Here is a 16,062-nt window from a genome sequence, read left to right as displayed (position 1 = left end):
CCCCTCCCCAGTGCTCAGCACAGGTTATAGCAAGGGGCCAAAATACTTCTGTTAAGAACTGAATTTGTTTTTTCAGATCAGTGTTTGGCAGGTGCAGTCAGCAAGGAGAATAAAGTGTGGTCTCCTTCATCTTCTTCATGTCCACCTCATTCACTCACTCGTCCATTCATTCATTCACTCCAAAGACACAAGCTGGGCTTCTGCCATGAGCTCACACACATGGTTGCCCCGTGTGGGGCTCGGGGGTGCATGCTACCCCGACGAGCTTCCTCTGCAGCAGGAGATGCACAAACAACGGAGCACAGAGACCCAGGGTCCCACATTGGCAGGGCCATGAGGCAGGGTCTCTGTGAGAATGCAGGGAGCGGGAGCATTCATTCTCAACTCCTGGTGCTTCTGCAGGAGGCGGGGGTGTGGGGGGTGTGGAATCTGTGAAATGCTCTCGTTACCCATTCCCTGTGTGATTCACCATTTCAGAAAAATGATCTCTTTATGAAGTTGGTGTTTAAAGAAAGAAACAGCAGACTAGTGCAGAGGTCACCTGGAGCAGTAATGTCACCTGAAACAGGAAGTCACCTGGAGCAGGAGGTCACCTGGAACAGGAAGCTGACCTGGAGTAGGAAGGTCATCTGGAACTGGAAGGTCACCAGGAATAGGAAGGTCACCTGGAACAGGAAGGTTACCGGGAGTAGGAAGTCATCTCGATAAGGAAGTCACCTGGAACAGGAGGTCACTTGGAACAGGCAGGTCACCTGGACCTGGAAGGTCACCCGGAACAGACAGGTCACCTTCAACAGACAGGTTACCTGGAACTGGAAGGTCACCTGGAGAAGAAGGTTACCTGGAACTGAAAGGTCACCTGGAACTGAAAGGTCACATGGAGTAGGAAGTCACCTGGTGCAGAAGGTCACCTGGAATTGGAAGGTCATGTGGAGCAGGAGGTCATCAGGAATAGGAAGATCACCTGGAGCAGGAGGTTACCTGGCTCTGTACCCTAAGAGCCAAGTGGGCAAGTTGCTCCATCAGGTGAATCCTCAGTTTTCTCACCTGTACACGGGGTGGTGGGCATGATGGTTGGACAGCTTGCTCTGAGGAGGCTCGCTCCAAACCATGCAAAGTGCAGGTGCTGGGGGCATGGGAAACACCAACATCTGTGTCATCATCTCCCATCAAGGCCCGAGTCCTGTGCTCCTTCTCCAGGACCGCCCCAGTTTCCAAGGTAGTGGCAGGACTATTCTGCCAGAACTTTCCTAGGAATTCTTTCCTCCTTTGTCCTCCTCACAGGATGCTGTCAGCATCTCATTTGTAGCCTCCCCACCGGGCATGCCATCTCTGCCCTGACTCTGATGATTCTAGAAAGGTCAGACCTCCCACAGGACAGACACACTAGATTCAAGCTCCTGGCCCTGCTGACATGTGGCTGGACTTCTGTGTGGGGTCTTCGTGCTCACAGAAGCCCTTCCTGTTGCCCCTTATGATGAAGGGAATGCACAGGCTGGCCTCAGCTCTGCAGGCTGCCTTGAAGGGCAGGTTGGTCTCTGCTGGGACACAGGTGAGGTGGTGGTGCCAGGAGCCCAGGGTGGGTCTGAATCCAGTGGGCAGGTGAGAAACTGGCTCTGATGAAACCCTCCATTTCTTACAGCCTGAACTCCAGCCCATGACCTCTACCTCAGATGGAAAGTCACAGAGCCAAAGGGGCTGCATTTCTATCCATGCTCCTGCCACATTTCTCTAAGAATAAAGCAGGAAATTGTGTGATTTAAAAACAAAACAATTCAATCTTTGCCTTCTAGAAGACATAAAAGTCTTAATCACATGGACTTCACAAGTCTTTATAAAGTGTAAGAGCTGAGAAATACAGACATCACAGCTAATGCTTTCTGCCATCGGCCTTCCCAGGAACCTTCGTGTGTTAACACCACATGACAAGCTTTTGTGCTAAAAGAGTACAAGTCACACTTGGTGCCTAGTCTCGGAATAACACGGGTGCTTGATGTTTGGCTCACTCTGGGGTCTCCCTGCTCAGTAGGGTTGGGGGCAAAGTCATCCTGGTGATTCTGTAAATTGGTTGGCATTAGGGTTTGAGCTGCCATGTAGCTGCAGAATCCATGAGCCGCCTTAGTTACAGCTGGCTTAGTTACAGTGACTATATGGAATGAACTGGACTGTTTGAAAGAGGTGGTGATCTCTAATTCAGGAAGCGGGTAGCTGGCGTCACTCAGCACTTAGGCCAGGCTCAGGCCAAGCCCCGTGTGTCTCACCCTAGGGGGACGGTAAGCAAACTGAGGGAGGGGTCAACTCACTCAGATGCTGCGCCTGCACTAAGGCCCCGCCACACAACCACACCTTCATGCTAGTGAAAATTTAAACTCTGTAGTCATGAGGACAGCAAGAACATGGAATGGGTGGGTTTATTTGCAAAAATCATTTCAGAAAAGCAGAATGGCTTGAAACCATTGACCTTCTGTTCCTAGAAGTGGTACGAGCTGACCTAGTGGAGAACTGAGTCTGGTTGTGAGGGTACCAGATGCTGCCTCGGGGCTGTCCCAGATCAGAGAGGTCATTTGTGTTTGTTTGGGCCACACAGTTGTGTTAGTTGTCAATACTGAAAACTGAGACAATTTCCTGTTTTTTTTTTTAATCTAGATTTGTGAGCTGCCCGTGAAGCTCTGTGCTGGCATTCCAGCCACAGTTGTCGGGGCTCCACCTACAGCCACCAAGGACAGTAGAAGCCCCCACTCCTGAGCCAGCTCCTGTGGGAGCGCCCCCCGATGAGGCAGCCCCTCTGGAAGCTGCTCCCCCCAGATGAGGCAGCCCCTCTGGAAGCCCCCCTACAGATGAGGCAGCCTCTCTGGAAGCTGCTCCCCTCAGATGAGGCAGCCCCTCTGGAAGCACCCCCAGAGATGAGGCAGCCTCTCTGGAAGCACCCCCAGAGATGAGGTAGTCCCTCTGGAAGCCCCCCTACAGATGAGGCAGCCTCTCTGGAAGCCTCCCCTCCCCCCCACAGATGAGGCAGCCCCTCTGGAAGCCTCCCCTCCCCCCCACAGATGAGGCAGACTCTCTGGAAGCCTCCCCACAGATGAGGCAGCCCCTCTGGAAGCCTCCCCCCCTCCACAGATGAGGCAGTCTCTCTGGAAGCCCCCCACAGATGAGGCAGCCCCTCTGGAAGCCTCCCCCCGCCACAGATGAGGCAGTCTCTCTGGAAGCCCCCCCACAGATGAGGCAGCCTCTCTGGAAGCCTCCCCACAAATGAGGCAGCCCCTCTGGAAGCCTCCCCCCCAACAGATGAGGCAGTCTCTCTGGAAGCCCCCCCACAGATGAGGCAGCCCCTCTGGAAGCCCCCCACAGATGAGGCAGCCCCTCTGGAAGCCTCCCCACAGATGAGGCAGCCCCTCTGGAAGCCTCCCCCCCTCCACAGATGAGGCAGTCTCTCTGGAAGACCCCCACAGATGAGGCAGCCCCTCTGGAAGCCCCCATCAGATGAAGTAGCCTCTCTGGAAACCCCGCTGCTCCTTGCCCCGTGCTGGCTCTGGGGACAGTTCTGCAGTGGTAGCCGCAGGGAACCGCAAGGGTACTCCATCCACAGGAGCATTGAGATAGAGACTGGGGGGCAACTCGGCCAGCCAGGGGGGATCCCTGTTAAAATGGACCCATTCGGGCTTACCTCTGTTGCCAAGTTTCTGAGGACAGGTAAGGAGGAAGGGCTGTGGACTTAAACACCACCCAGAACACGTTATCCTCGTAAACTGATGCTTTTACTGCCTTCAGCTATACTCTGAAACTTTCTCATAAATATGCTAAAGATTGCATTAATAAACTGTTATGTATAATGCACTGAATTGACGCCGTGACCTGGTCATACTGAGGGCGCACACTCCCCAAATGTCGAGAGCTCCCACTGATAACACAGTGGCCATTTCTTGGGCCACTGTCCCATTTCCCCAAAGCCATGAATACTGGGAGATATATGAGCTTGCATACTGGAAAGTGAATTTGTTGATGTTTAAATGAAGATGTCAATATTTTGTATTTCCAAATTCAGTTTTCCCCCTTCTCTTAGTTTTTCTGCTGCAAATAGGTCTTATAAGACTCATATGTTTCCCTTTATTAGAAAAGCACACTGGTCTGTGCTATGAGACTGAATGACAACATTGCGGGTCACAGAAAAGACTTAGCATTTTGAACCTTTGTGCTGCTCAGGCCCCCAAGGTCATTCATGGGAGGATCAATTTTATTATATTTCTGTTTACTGCTGACATCACTGGGGGGCAGGAGTGGATGTCACAGGGAGGCAAGCAGGGGGAGCTAAGGGCATAGTTGGATGCTCACTTTGCCCCCACCCATCCCTGACTGCAGTTTCCTCTGCACCATGTCTGTTCCCCCTCCCTGGAGAGGGTTCTTTTGTGAGAAGCAGTGTCCAGGGTACAAACCCTGGGCAAACGGAGAAGAGTAGCTAGACTTAGTTCTTTATTAGCCGCACATGTTGGGTTTGACCAAGTTCTGTTAAATAAACACAGAACCTCACATCGGTGGATAAAATCTGGTGATGCCCGCCTCATTCAGGGTATATATGGTTATCTAGAATTATATGGGGTGTCTATGGTTATCTGCAGTCATAGGGGGTGTATGGTTATCTGCAGTTGAAGAGGGTATATGGTTATCTAGAGTTATATGGGGGGTCTATGGTTATCTGTAGTCACAGGGGGTATATGATTCTTTAGAGTTACATGGGTTGTGTGATTATCTGCCAGAAGAAAAATTGACAACCTCAGATGATACCACCCTTATGGCAGAAAGCAAAGAGGAACTAAAGAGCCTCTTGAAGGTGAAAGAGGAGAGTGAAAAAGTTGGCTTAAACCCCAACATTCAAAAAACAAAAATCATGGCATCCGGTCCCATCATTTCATGGCAAATAGATGGGGAAACAATGGAAACAGTTACAGGCTTTATTTTCTTGGGCTCCAAAATCACTACAGATGGTGACTGCAGCCATGAAATTAAAAGATGCTTACTCTTTGGAAGAAAAGCTATGACAAACCTAGGTATTGTATTAAAAAGCAGAGACATTATCTTGCAAACAAAGGTCCATCTAGTCGAAGCTATGGTTTTTCCTGTAGTCATGTATGGATGTGAGAGTTGGACTGTAAAGAAAGCTGAGTGCTGAAGAACTGATGCTTTTAAACTGTGGTGTTGCAGAAGGCTCTTGAGAGTCCCTTGGACTGCAAGGCGATCCAACCAGTCAATTCTAAAGGAGATCAGTCCTGAATCATCATTGGAGGTACTGATGCTGAAGCTGAAGCTCCATTATTTTGGCCACCTGATGCAAAGAACTGACTCACTGGAAAAAACCCTCCTGATGCTAGGAAAGATTGAAGGCAGCAGGAAAAAGGGACGACAGGATTTTGATGCCAATTTAGTTTTTTGCTGTTCTTGTGCCCAAAGGCTTTGCTTGTTTGAAGTGAAGCAAGACCCCCGCCCCCTAAGAAAAGGGAGTCAATGATTTTATAGTTCCAAAGGCGTCTTTGGGCAGGAAGTCAGAGCAGGTGCAGTGGGCCGGAGCAGAGTTGTCCCCCCATCCCGCGCCGCCTCCACGCCCCCGCCCAACACTGGTGGCTGCTGCAGGGAGAAGCCTCTAGAGGGCGCAGGTGAGCCCGCACGCGGGAGGGCCCGGGAGGGGACAGGCAGTCAGGGAAGAGCACGGCGTCCTGGGAGCGGAGGGAAGTGGGCTGACGGTGAGCGACCGGAGCCCAGGCAGCTCTGTGGCCGCCTGCCCTGCCAGCACCTGCTCCCTGGACACGGCCTGCAGCCACCTGTGAGCCCAGGGGCCACAACGGAACGGAGCCTGGCTTTCTTCAAGGACCATCTTCTGCTGGGATTGGAAACAGACCCCCCGGTGGGGTCCAGGTAAGGCTTATCCTTCTCTCATGGTTTCCTAAGCGATTGGGCTATGGATGAGATGGAGGTGTCACCGTCCGGGACAGCCCAGGTGCATTTTTGAAATGCGTGTCATTTTTGGGTTGCGTTTCAACAAGCTTTCCCGATTACCATGCGTCTGTGCTACTGGTTCTAAGACCTGAGAGTGTTCCTTTGTTTTCAGGGAAACACCAGACACCCCATTTTGCTACTAGCTGTGTGTCTGGTGAAAGAGCTGCATCTGTGTGCTCAGCAGGTTTGGGGGCTCAGTGCTGAGAGCCTGGAGTCTCCTGGAGCCTGGAGGTGTGCTGTTCCAGGACCGTGAGCTGTGTGCAGCAGCGGGGGTCCCCAAATGTCCCCAGAGCCACCTTCCTGGGTGGTTCTGAATCAAGGCCAAAGTTGTGGCCCCCATGTTTTGGGGTGGGTGTGGGGACAGAGAGTGACTGGGGGGAGATACTTGTCTGGTGGCTCCGGCTGTCACTCCAGATGAGTCTCCGCTCAATACCCTGACAGCTCAGGGGCAACTAGGGTTCCCACCCCAGAGCCACTGATTCCCCATCTTTCCGCCACCGTAACTGTACCTGCTTCTCCCAGGAGGTTGGAGGTGTTGGGGAGCGGGACAGAGGGGGAGGGTCCGAGAGGGACGGTAAAGCCACAGGGGTGAGTGAGGAGGAGTGAAAGTCCCTCCATCCATCAGGGGAGTTTGATGGAGTCGGGGGTGGGGGTAATCGTGATGAGAGAGGAAGCTCAGCCCATCCTGTCTGAGGTTCTGAAGTTGTGCTGAGACACTTTGCAACTAAGGGTGAAACTGCAGCTGATTCAGATATTAAAGAGGGAAAAACCATGATGAACCAAAGGAGAAAAAAGAATCAATTCAGATAACAGAAATATTTCCTGCCCAACTCTGAGATCTCTAAGCCTTAATACCTTCCAAGTTACATCTTGACAGGGTCTGCCGTAGAGAGGGCTACTCTACAAAGTTGGGGAATGGGTGTTCATCCTGATGACACCCCAGGTCCGTTGTCACCGGGGAGAGGATAGGCCCTGCCTGGGCTTGCTCAGCTGGGGTCTCTCTGCCCCTATCCCCTCCCCCAGGTGAGCCAGGCGATGAAGGACAGTCCCATGACAGCACGTTTGGAGGGCAGTCCTGGAAGCACATGTCTTTGGAGGAAAAAGTAAATAAAATTTCCCTGAAATGTTTGAACTTCACTCTCTGATTACCATCCAGTTTCTGAAAGTAAACAAGGTATTCGCTTTGTGGAAGATTCATATTTGTGAAGTTCAGACTTGAAGGGGGCCTCGCCCTCTTCCCTGGGTGTCAGTGTGTAACCCCAGCCCCTCATGCAGCTCTGCCATGCACAGCCCTAGTCTGACCCCTACATCCCAGGATGTAAACCCCACCAGCTCTTTTAACTGGGGGCATCCTCCTCCCATCAAAATTCCTGAGGTCCCCAAGGACCATAGATGGAAGACAGGTCACCAAAGTTTTCTTCCTAACTTCTGCAGTTTGCAAAAAAAATGAAGTTTGTTCTCAAGGAAATGCCCAGGAACCCAGCTTCAAAGACTCAGGTAAACCTGAAATTCAAACACAGAAGCTGTAAACAGGATGGCATGTTGGAAGCTGGCCCAGTGTTGAAGTGCTCAGCCGGCGGTCCCCTCCTGGCCCCCGGGTCCTGCCTGCACGCCTCCCGAGCTTCCCTCTGGGGCTTGCTTTCCTCAGTTGTCCCGGCCGACACCTGCCGGCTCCTGGCTTTGATGCTCTTCGAGACTCTGCTCAGGTAATTCCGCCTGCCAACAGCATCGTTAATTAACTTGCATTAAGCTCACTTAGTGCATTAGATCAGTTAGGAAACAAAGGTGGAGGCCCTCTGTCACAGTGAGGATGCTGTCCGCCGTGCGCTCACACGCGTGGGCTAGAATTTTATTCAGTCTCAAATTTTATTGCCTGAAATAAAGCGAGGGATAATGAACATGTGGGCACTTAGCCTCTGCTCTGCGTTTCTACACTTCACACTTTCACGCTTGTCTTCTCTGCTTTTCAAACAAGGGAATCAAGGCCTAGAGGGGAAGGGATGCCCGGCCACAGGGCAGGTGACGGTGTGACCCCAGAGTGGCTGGGGGTGGAGCACGGGCGCTCAGGCTCCTGCTGCACACCTTGCAGGTGGAAAGTCGGCAGAGATTAGACCTGCTGCCGCTGCCTCTGTGGGGACGAGCCGAGAGGGTGCCAGACACCCCAGGCACACCCCTCGGGTTCAGGGTCGTGTCAGCCCCAACATCCCAGGTAAGAAAGGTCAGCCTCAAGTTCAGGGCTAGTGTCACCCTTGACACTATGCATTATCTCAGGGAGCTGCCCCCACAACGATTTGGTGACACAGGAAAGCAAGATGCAAATGAAGTGCGGCTGTCTCTCTGCAGTGCAGACAGGTGACCACAGGGATTTCAGGCGGTTCAGTCTGATGATTCTAGCAACAAAGAAAGGTATTCACGTGGCCCTGGGGTTCAGGCCTGGCCTCTGTCAGCAGGAACAGTGAGACAGCTCTGCACTGACCTCCTCTCCAGGGTCTGTCCCAGGAGCAGAGTTGTTACCCTGGGTGGGTGATCCCACCGAGGTCGGAGCTCAGGAAAAGCACAGCCAGGATCTCGCGGCAGGGTGGGCCTGGCCTGAGAGTGGGTGAGGGATCCTATCCCCCAAGGCGGCTTCAGTGCCCCTCGAGAGTGGAGGGCGCTCAGTGATGGTGTCCACGGTGGGTGGTGGGTGGGATATTTCGAGTCAGAGAAAGGTCGCTGGCAGTTCTAATCCCACTGTGGGGTAGATCCCATTGGCAGAGCTACCCCTCTGGATTCGGAGACTTGGTGCTCCTTCAAGCCTGGTGCCCGGTCATCCAGGGTGGGAAAGGCAGATACCAGGGGCCCCAGAAATGCCTGGAGTCCTGGGTACAGAGTTCTCGGAGAACTCTGTCTCCAGCAGATGGGTCCAGCAGGACGGTGGTGCCGGGGCTTCCATGGGGAAATGCGCTCAGGTGAGAGGGCAGCCGTGACCCACTCCCCTGAGTCCAGTCCCCAGTCACTCACAGGCCATGCCCTGTAGTTGGCGAGGCTGTGCACAGCTGGGAAGCCCCTCTCCCGATGGGCGGAGCTGCCATCACTGTGCTCGGAAACCCTGCTCAGCTGTGCTGTTTCTAGATCTTTCACGGCTGACACATTTCTGAGGCTGGATATAGCGATTGCAAGGTGAGCCCAAACACTGAAATAAGACAGTAGTCACCCGAAAACAATAGGGAGAAAATTCTGCCAACAGTGCCTTAATCCTGCCATAAAGCACTTTCTCAGGACGTGAAGACAGACACACAAATTCAGATTACAGACACAAACCGAGAGGCCGTGGTTTGACAGCTGTTGGGCCAAATCTTTCCCACTAAAATGTCCATGATGCTATATTTCCAGTTCCATAGTTCTTAAACTTTGCACCCAAGAGAGAGAAGGTAGGATTTCATGGCGGATTTAGTGTGTGTCTCGTTGTTGTGGTTGTTCAGTCTCCGAGTACGTTGAATGTTCGTTTATTCATCTGACAAACCTTTTCTGAGCACTGGCTAGGGTGCAGGCACTGCCCTGGGACTGGAGACATGGTGCTCCACGGGTAGTGGTGGAAATGCCCCCGCTTTGGGGTGCTGGCCTCCTAGCAAGGAGAGCAGAGCCACAGTCCAGACACCAAAATGGCACTTCAGTAAACCTTGGACCAGGAACAAACACACAGATGGGCAGAGAAGAGCCTGCATCAGAGTGAGGGCCCCTCCTGAGCAGTACAGTCTGAGGGGTGGCCAGGTGGGGGTGCACCTGAGACGCCCCACCCCAGCAGGAAGGTAGTGTGGCTACAGCTGATGGAAGAGGGGGAACAGGAGATAAGGGGAGACTGAGGCTGGAAGAAGCAGGGCTGGAGGCCACGGCTGCCTTCGCTGAGGGCAGTGGGAAGGCTGGCTAAATGGTACAGTGTCATTCTAAGGCCCTCGGTGCCCACAGCAAGGCCAGAGAGTATATGTGAAACCCGCCCCCAGGAGTCAGTCTGCAGGTAGCCTCTTTCTGAGGACCCTGGTGGGGCTGCTGGGGCTGGAGGCAGTTGGGCTTTCAACCCAACATTGGCTCTCTTAGAAATTAACAATGACAAAGGGGCCCTTTTTGAGAAAATGTTTAAAGATTTCAACTTGAAACATGCTTTTATTTTTTAAAGTTTCAAACTGGAAGGAAACACTTAACATTCCTGTAGAGACAGATATATGGCCTTCCACCCTTCACAGCCGGACCAGATGCTCCCAGTCAGCCCAGAGCCCCTCACGGCTCCACTCCCATGCTCTCCTGAAGAGATGGGGACACATTTCCCAGCACTGGGGGAGAGACAGAGCTGGGTGGACAGAGCAGTGCCCTGATGGGTCAGTTTGGAAGCTTCCTCCTCCGTCCAGGGAGCTTTTGGGGAACTGAGTCAGGGGGGTTTAGCGCCCAGCTGGTGAGTCAGAGCTGCTTCTGTCCATTGTACTTGGCCCTTGAGGAGTTAGGAGAACTTGGCTGCTTGGCCCAACCAGCAGGTAGACACTGGCATCTGGCAGGTGTAAATTTTTTCCCAAGCAACAGGACCACGGAAATGGATTGGGCAGGAAGTCATCCTAGAGGAAGGGTCTCTGGGGTGCCCAGGGCAGTGAGAGCTCACAGACAGGTCCTGAGGATGAGCTGGGGGTGGGGGGTGGGGGGCTCGTCCACTTGGCATCCGGTCAGCCCTCTGATGGTACCACAGACCATGGCGAGGGATGGGATGGATGCAAATGTCTATTGGTTGGGGTGGTTTTGTTGACCTTGTAGATGTTGTTTATGGTTTTAATGGTTTGTATGAGGCCTGTGTTCTTACCTAACGAACATCACATCAGTCCCAGAAAAGCCCTAATTTTTAAAAATATTGAAATATACTTTCTCAAAGGCACATCATGACTCTCAAGGTCCATTTTCTTTAAGATTTAGTTCTTAATAATGGCTCAGAGTGGCTGTTCCTAAGACTTCCTGCCCATAAAATGAAGAAAATCTCTCAGAATGCATACTCCAGGGCCGTTTAGACACTCAGTCCTCTGCAGAAAGCTGGCATCTCCATGAAGGGAAGACCCAAGTGGGAAGAGGCCAGGGAGATAAATCGTCCAACCCATGTCTTTTAATTTCAGCAGAACCTCTTTGAATTTCAGCTCATTCTTTAGGGGGATTTGGAGAGAGAGATCCGTCCCTAAGATGTGCAAACACACAAAAGATACCTGATTTACCCCAGTGGCTCCGGCAGGCCCAGCCCTGTCCCCATGACCCCAAGGTCTGAGCAAATGACTTCATGCCCTGTTAGCAACCATTTAAGCCATTTTGCTCCTCATTTACAGTCAGAGGAAACCAAGGCAGAATGTCCCTGTGACTGGGGACATTCAGTTTTAAGTGGACTCTTAAAGGGGCTTCCCAGGTGGCGCAATTGGCAAAGAATCTCGTGCCAATGCAGGAGATGTGGGTTCGATCCCTGGGTCAAGAAGAACCCCTAGAATAGGAAATGGTAGCCCACTCCAGTATTCTTGCCTGGGAAATCCCGTAGATAGAGGAACCTGGTGGGCTATAGTCCATGCAGTTGCAAGAGTCAGACACGACTGAGCAAGCACACAGGTGTTAAAAACCCAGAAACCACACTTTCTCTCAAACTGCTGCCTGTCAGTCTCCAGCCTCAAGTTTCCACACAAAAATCATCATCCAAACAGACCACACGCGGGTCTCAGCTCTCACTTCACGACTGGCTGGGACGTGGGGGCGGCGCTTGAGAATATTATTACCCTGATGGCTTTCCCAGTTGTTGCTTTTGAAGGCAAATATTTATTTTGTGACGATTGCAAAAGTCAGAACAGCAGAATGCCGGCCTCTCCTTATGTTTACAGAATCAACAGAATTGAGACACCGACAAACATGCATTCATGTGCCTTAAGGAGCTGGCTGTGTACCTCCTGAGGCATCAGTTAATCAAAGAAGGGCCTCTGGAGGCGCAGGCCTCCTGCAGCGAGCATCCTTCCGCCCATCTCCCGGGTTCTCAGTAGGACCCTGGATGGTGCAAATGGGGCCATCCTTCCTGTTACCTGAAGAACGCTCCTTGGGGCCTCAGTGGATGCTTTCTTATGCTCTGAATCTTGCTGAAGGTTTTGGAAGAGGATCCAAAAGAGAAAGAAGGCCTGACTTCTGTTCTCATGGCTCATAGGATGGAAAGAATGAACCAGCGCAAACAGTCTCACAGGGACTTCCCAGGTGGCTCAGTGGTGAAGCATCTGCCGGCCAGTGCAGGAGACGTGGGTTTGATCCCTGATCCGGGAAGAATCCACGTGCCACTGAGCAGCTAGGCCCGTATGCAACAACCACTGAAGCCTGTGTGCCTAGAGCCTATGCTCTGCAAGAAGAGAGGCCACCACAATGAGAATCCTGAGCACCACAAGGAAGAGCAGCCTCTGCTCACCATGCCTAGAGAAAAGCCCAGGCAGCAGTGAGGGCCCGACACAGCCAAAAATAAACATAGCCGCCTCCCCACGTGGCGCAGCGGTGAAGAATCCGCTGCCAGCACAGAAGATGCAAGAGATGCGCACCGTCCCTGCGTCAGGGCCACCCCCGGGAGAAGGACATGGTAGCCCATGCCAGCATTCTTCCCTGGGAAGTCCCACGGACAGAGCAGCCTGGCCAGTTACAAGCCATGGCGTGGCAAAGTCAGATACAACTGAACACACACGTACACACCTTAAATGAAAACCAGCCTGACAGTCGCACAAACAAGAGGACAGAGTCCTGTGGGACTGGACAGTGGGGTCCACCAGCCACCCTGTGCTGTGGCCGTGCCCTCTCTGAACATGGGGGCTCCCTCTGGTCTGGAGCAGGTGCCTGGCATGCAGTTCAGTTCAGTCGCTCAGTCATGTCCGACTCTTTGCGACCCTGTGGACAACAGCACGCCAGGCTTCCCTGTCCATCACCAACTCCCGGAGTTTACTCAAACTCATGTCCATCGAGTCAGTGATGCCATCCAGCCATCTCATACTCTGTTGTCCCCTTCTCCTCCTGCCTTCAACCTTTCCTAGCATCAGAGTTTTTTCCAATGAGTCATTTCTTCGCATCAGGTGACCAAAGTATTGGAACTTCAGCATCAGCCCCTTCAGTGAATATTCAGGACTGATTTCCTTTAGGATTAATGGGTTTGATCTCCTTGCAGTCCAAGGGACTCTCAAGAGTCTTCTGCAACACCACAGTTCAAAAGCATCAATTCTTCGGCACTCAGCTTTCTTTATAGTCCAACTCTCACATCCATACATGACCACTGGAAAAACCATAGCTTTGACTAGACAGACCTTTGTCAGCAAAGTAATGTCTCTGCTTTTTAATATGCTGTCTAGGTTGGTCATAGCTTTTCTTCCAAGGAGCAGGCAAGCGTCTTTTAATTTCACAGATGCAGTCACCATCTGCAGTGATTTTGGGCCCCCCAAAATAAAGTCTGTCACTCTTTCCATTGTTTCCCCATCTATTTGGCATGCAATAGGTGCCCAAAAAATGTTTATATGAAGCAACCTTTTCTGGAGACTGATTGCCTTCCAGGGTTCCCCTCTCATTCACTCTGTGAAATCGGGTGCCATCACTCCTTCCTGGATGCCCAGCAGGGGCTCAGGGGTGAGGGACGCCCAGGAGCTCATCCTGCTAAGTGGCAGTGTCCCCCCTCCCCCGGCTCCTCCAGACGGCAGATCAGGGAGTGGGGCGGCAGCTGCAGATTAGATGGAAATTTAAGTTTGTATCATAACCGTTTCGGGAGTGGGGCGAATTGGAGAGATTTCTAAAGCCCTGGATGGGCTGAGCACAAGATCCTGGGGCAGCTGCCCCTGCCGGCTGGGCACCAGAGCCCAAGAGCATGTGGCTTGGGGCAAGTACCCCGAGGAGGATGGGGCAGGGTGGGCGAGCCCCACGGAGCGTGGTGCCTGTCTGCCCCCGCCCATGACACTCCAGCCTCCTGCTGCACCCCCCACCTTGACCCACAGGGGCTTCATCGGCTGTTCTCCTGCCAATGAGCTCTTGCCCAGGACGTCTGTGTCTCCTTTACCCCTTGGGTCTCTGCTACCCACCACCTCATCACAGAAGCCCTCCCCGGCCACAGTCCATGTAAACTCCTTTGTAAGCCACGCTCACACAGCACTGCATAAACGTCCCCATTGGAGTGTGAGCCCAGCCCTATCATGTGATCAGAGTCTGTCTGGAGACTGGGGTCACAGCAGGGCGTGGGGTGGGTACTTTGCCACTACCGGAGGGAGGCTTCCTCCTGGGCCCTCAGGGAGGAGGTTTTGGATGTGACTGTCCTGAGAACCCCGATCTGTCTGGAATCACTGAAGCACATTGAGGGAGAAGATGGAAGGAGCTCAGGTTAAAGAACAACCAAGAGCCAGCCAGCCTGGGCTTCAGATGGAGAGCACGGGGCAGCTGGGGACAGACATTGATAGTGGGCCCGCACAAGGACTGCGATATCCCATCCCATGGCCTGCCCGCTGTCAGGAAACATGGTCAGAATAAACTCCAGGACTTCCCTGCTGACTCTGTGGTAAAGAATCCGCCTTCCAGTGCAGGAGACACGGGTCCGATCCCTGGTCGGGTAGGACCCCACGTGCCGAGGAGCAGCTAAGCCTGTGCACCACGATTGCTGACGCCTGCGCACCCTAGAGCCTATGCTCCGGATCAAGCGACGCCCTTGCAGTGAGAAGCCCGAGCACCACAGCCAAGAGTAGCCCCGCTGGCCAAGCTAGAGAAACGCCCGAGCAGCAACGAGGACCCAGAGCAGCCAAAAGTAAACAAATAAATCTTTAAAAAAAACCGAACTCTGCTCGAGGGACCAGTGGTCCTCAGGGTGAGAGCACCAGCTCCTCCCCAGCCGGCCAGGCGCTGATGACCACTGAGCGGCATCCCCCAGTACTGACGTGTCTCCCCCTGACCCCGACCCACCCAGGGCTCTCTCCACCCTTCCCTCCCCGTGCCCTCCTCACTGCTGGTGTTTTGGACAAAGCGCAGCTCTGGCCTCAGAATTCCGGGCAGGGAGGGGGTGTTGCCTTACACGCTCTGTTCCTGGGGTGCCGTGTGTAAGATACACATGTGGGAAATGCAACAGCCAAGCAGCTTGCGATGAGGCAGGGACCAGGCTGGGAGGTGGTGGAGTAGGGCCTCCTGTGGCCCCAGCGAAGGGGGCAGACAGCAGCCAAAGACAAGCGGCCAGCCTGGCTCTCAGCCTCCCGGCTGGACAACCCCTTAGCCAACAGCCAGGGAGTTGTGTCTGTCCTAGGAGTTGAGTTTAGTTCTCGGGGAGGAAGATGAACAAATGCACGAGTCGGGGGCGGGGGGAGTCTTCACAGCCTGGATGGCTCAGCGTCCAGGAGCTTCGGGTGAACCTGTTTCCTCATCATGGGGCATCATTTTGGGGCTGGCGCTTCTCGGCTTCAGGAAGCAGCAGACACCTGAGCCCCCTTGGAGATTCAGTGTCTGCTCAGCACGTACCCCACCCCTGCTGAAAACCCCCGAGGGTTAATGGTTTCCTTTTGGAAAACTTTCAAATTGTGTTCATTTGCGTTTACAATATCTGCTTCCTTCAGCTCTGTGTGTGGATTATTCTCCTGTTGGGTTTAATTTAATCCAGTCTGCAGCTGTGCTAACAAATTCGCTGATGCCCCCTGCTTCCAGACGGCTTTTTCTGTCTTTTCTCTGGCTTTACATCAAGAGGCCACACTGAAAGCCTCCAGCATCGGAACTTCTGCTTGGCATTCCTACTGCTTCAAAATCCATTTCCTGTGGCCGCGCTTCACTGCGTCTCAGATTCTAACCAGCTAATTTAATATTTACTAGCCAAAGTTAATGATTTATAAAAATCACTGCTAAAAGCAAACAGTGCTCGTTCTCTAAAGCTCTCCATCCTTCGTGGGAGGATCTGCATGTTTCCCACACATGAAGGTCCCTCGGAGGCCTGCTCAGCACAAAATGTGAAACTGAGTCTTTAAGAAAATATCACAAATGTGCAGACTTACAAAGACCCCAGAACCAGCCAGTTGATCTTTTGGTGATTTTTAAAATGACCTTCTTGTATTTAATGAG

General features: G+C 52.8%; 1 protein-coding gene across 1 annotated transcript in view; it reads left to right on the top strand.

Moving 5' to 3' along the window:
* Positions 1-5,653: 5,653 nt before the first annotated feature.
* Positions 5,654-16,062, top strand: part of EDAR (ectodysplasin A receptor) — a 53,711-nt gene continuing 43,302 nt past the window's right edge. Inside the window, exon 1 of the mRNA XM_069580425.1 lies at positions 5,654-5,904. The gene's annotated coding sequence lies outside the window, so the exon portion shown is untranslated. The remainder of the gene's footprint in view (positions 5,905-16,062) is intronic.

Source organism: Ovis canadensis, chromosome 3 (genome assembly GCF_042477335.2).
Source record: "Ovis canadensis isolate MfBH-ARS-UI-01 breed Bighorn chromosome 3, ARS-UI_OviCan_v2, whole genome shotgun sequence".
Lineage (NCBI taxonomy): Eukaryota > Metazoa > Chordata > Mammalia > Artiodactyla > Bovidae > Ovis > Ovis canadensis.
The sequence above is the reverse complement of the archived record's forward strand: the minus strand, read 5'-3'. Positions and strand labels throughout refer to the sequence as shown.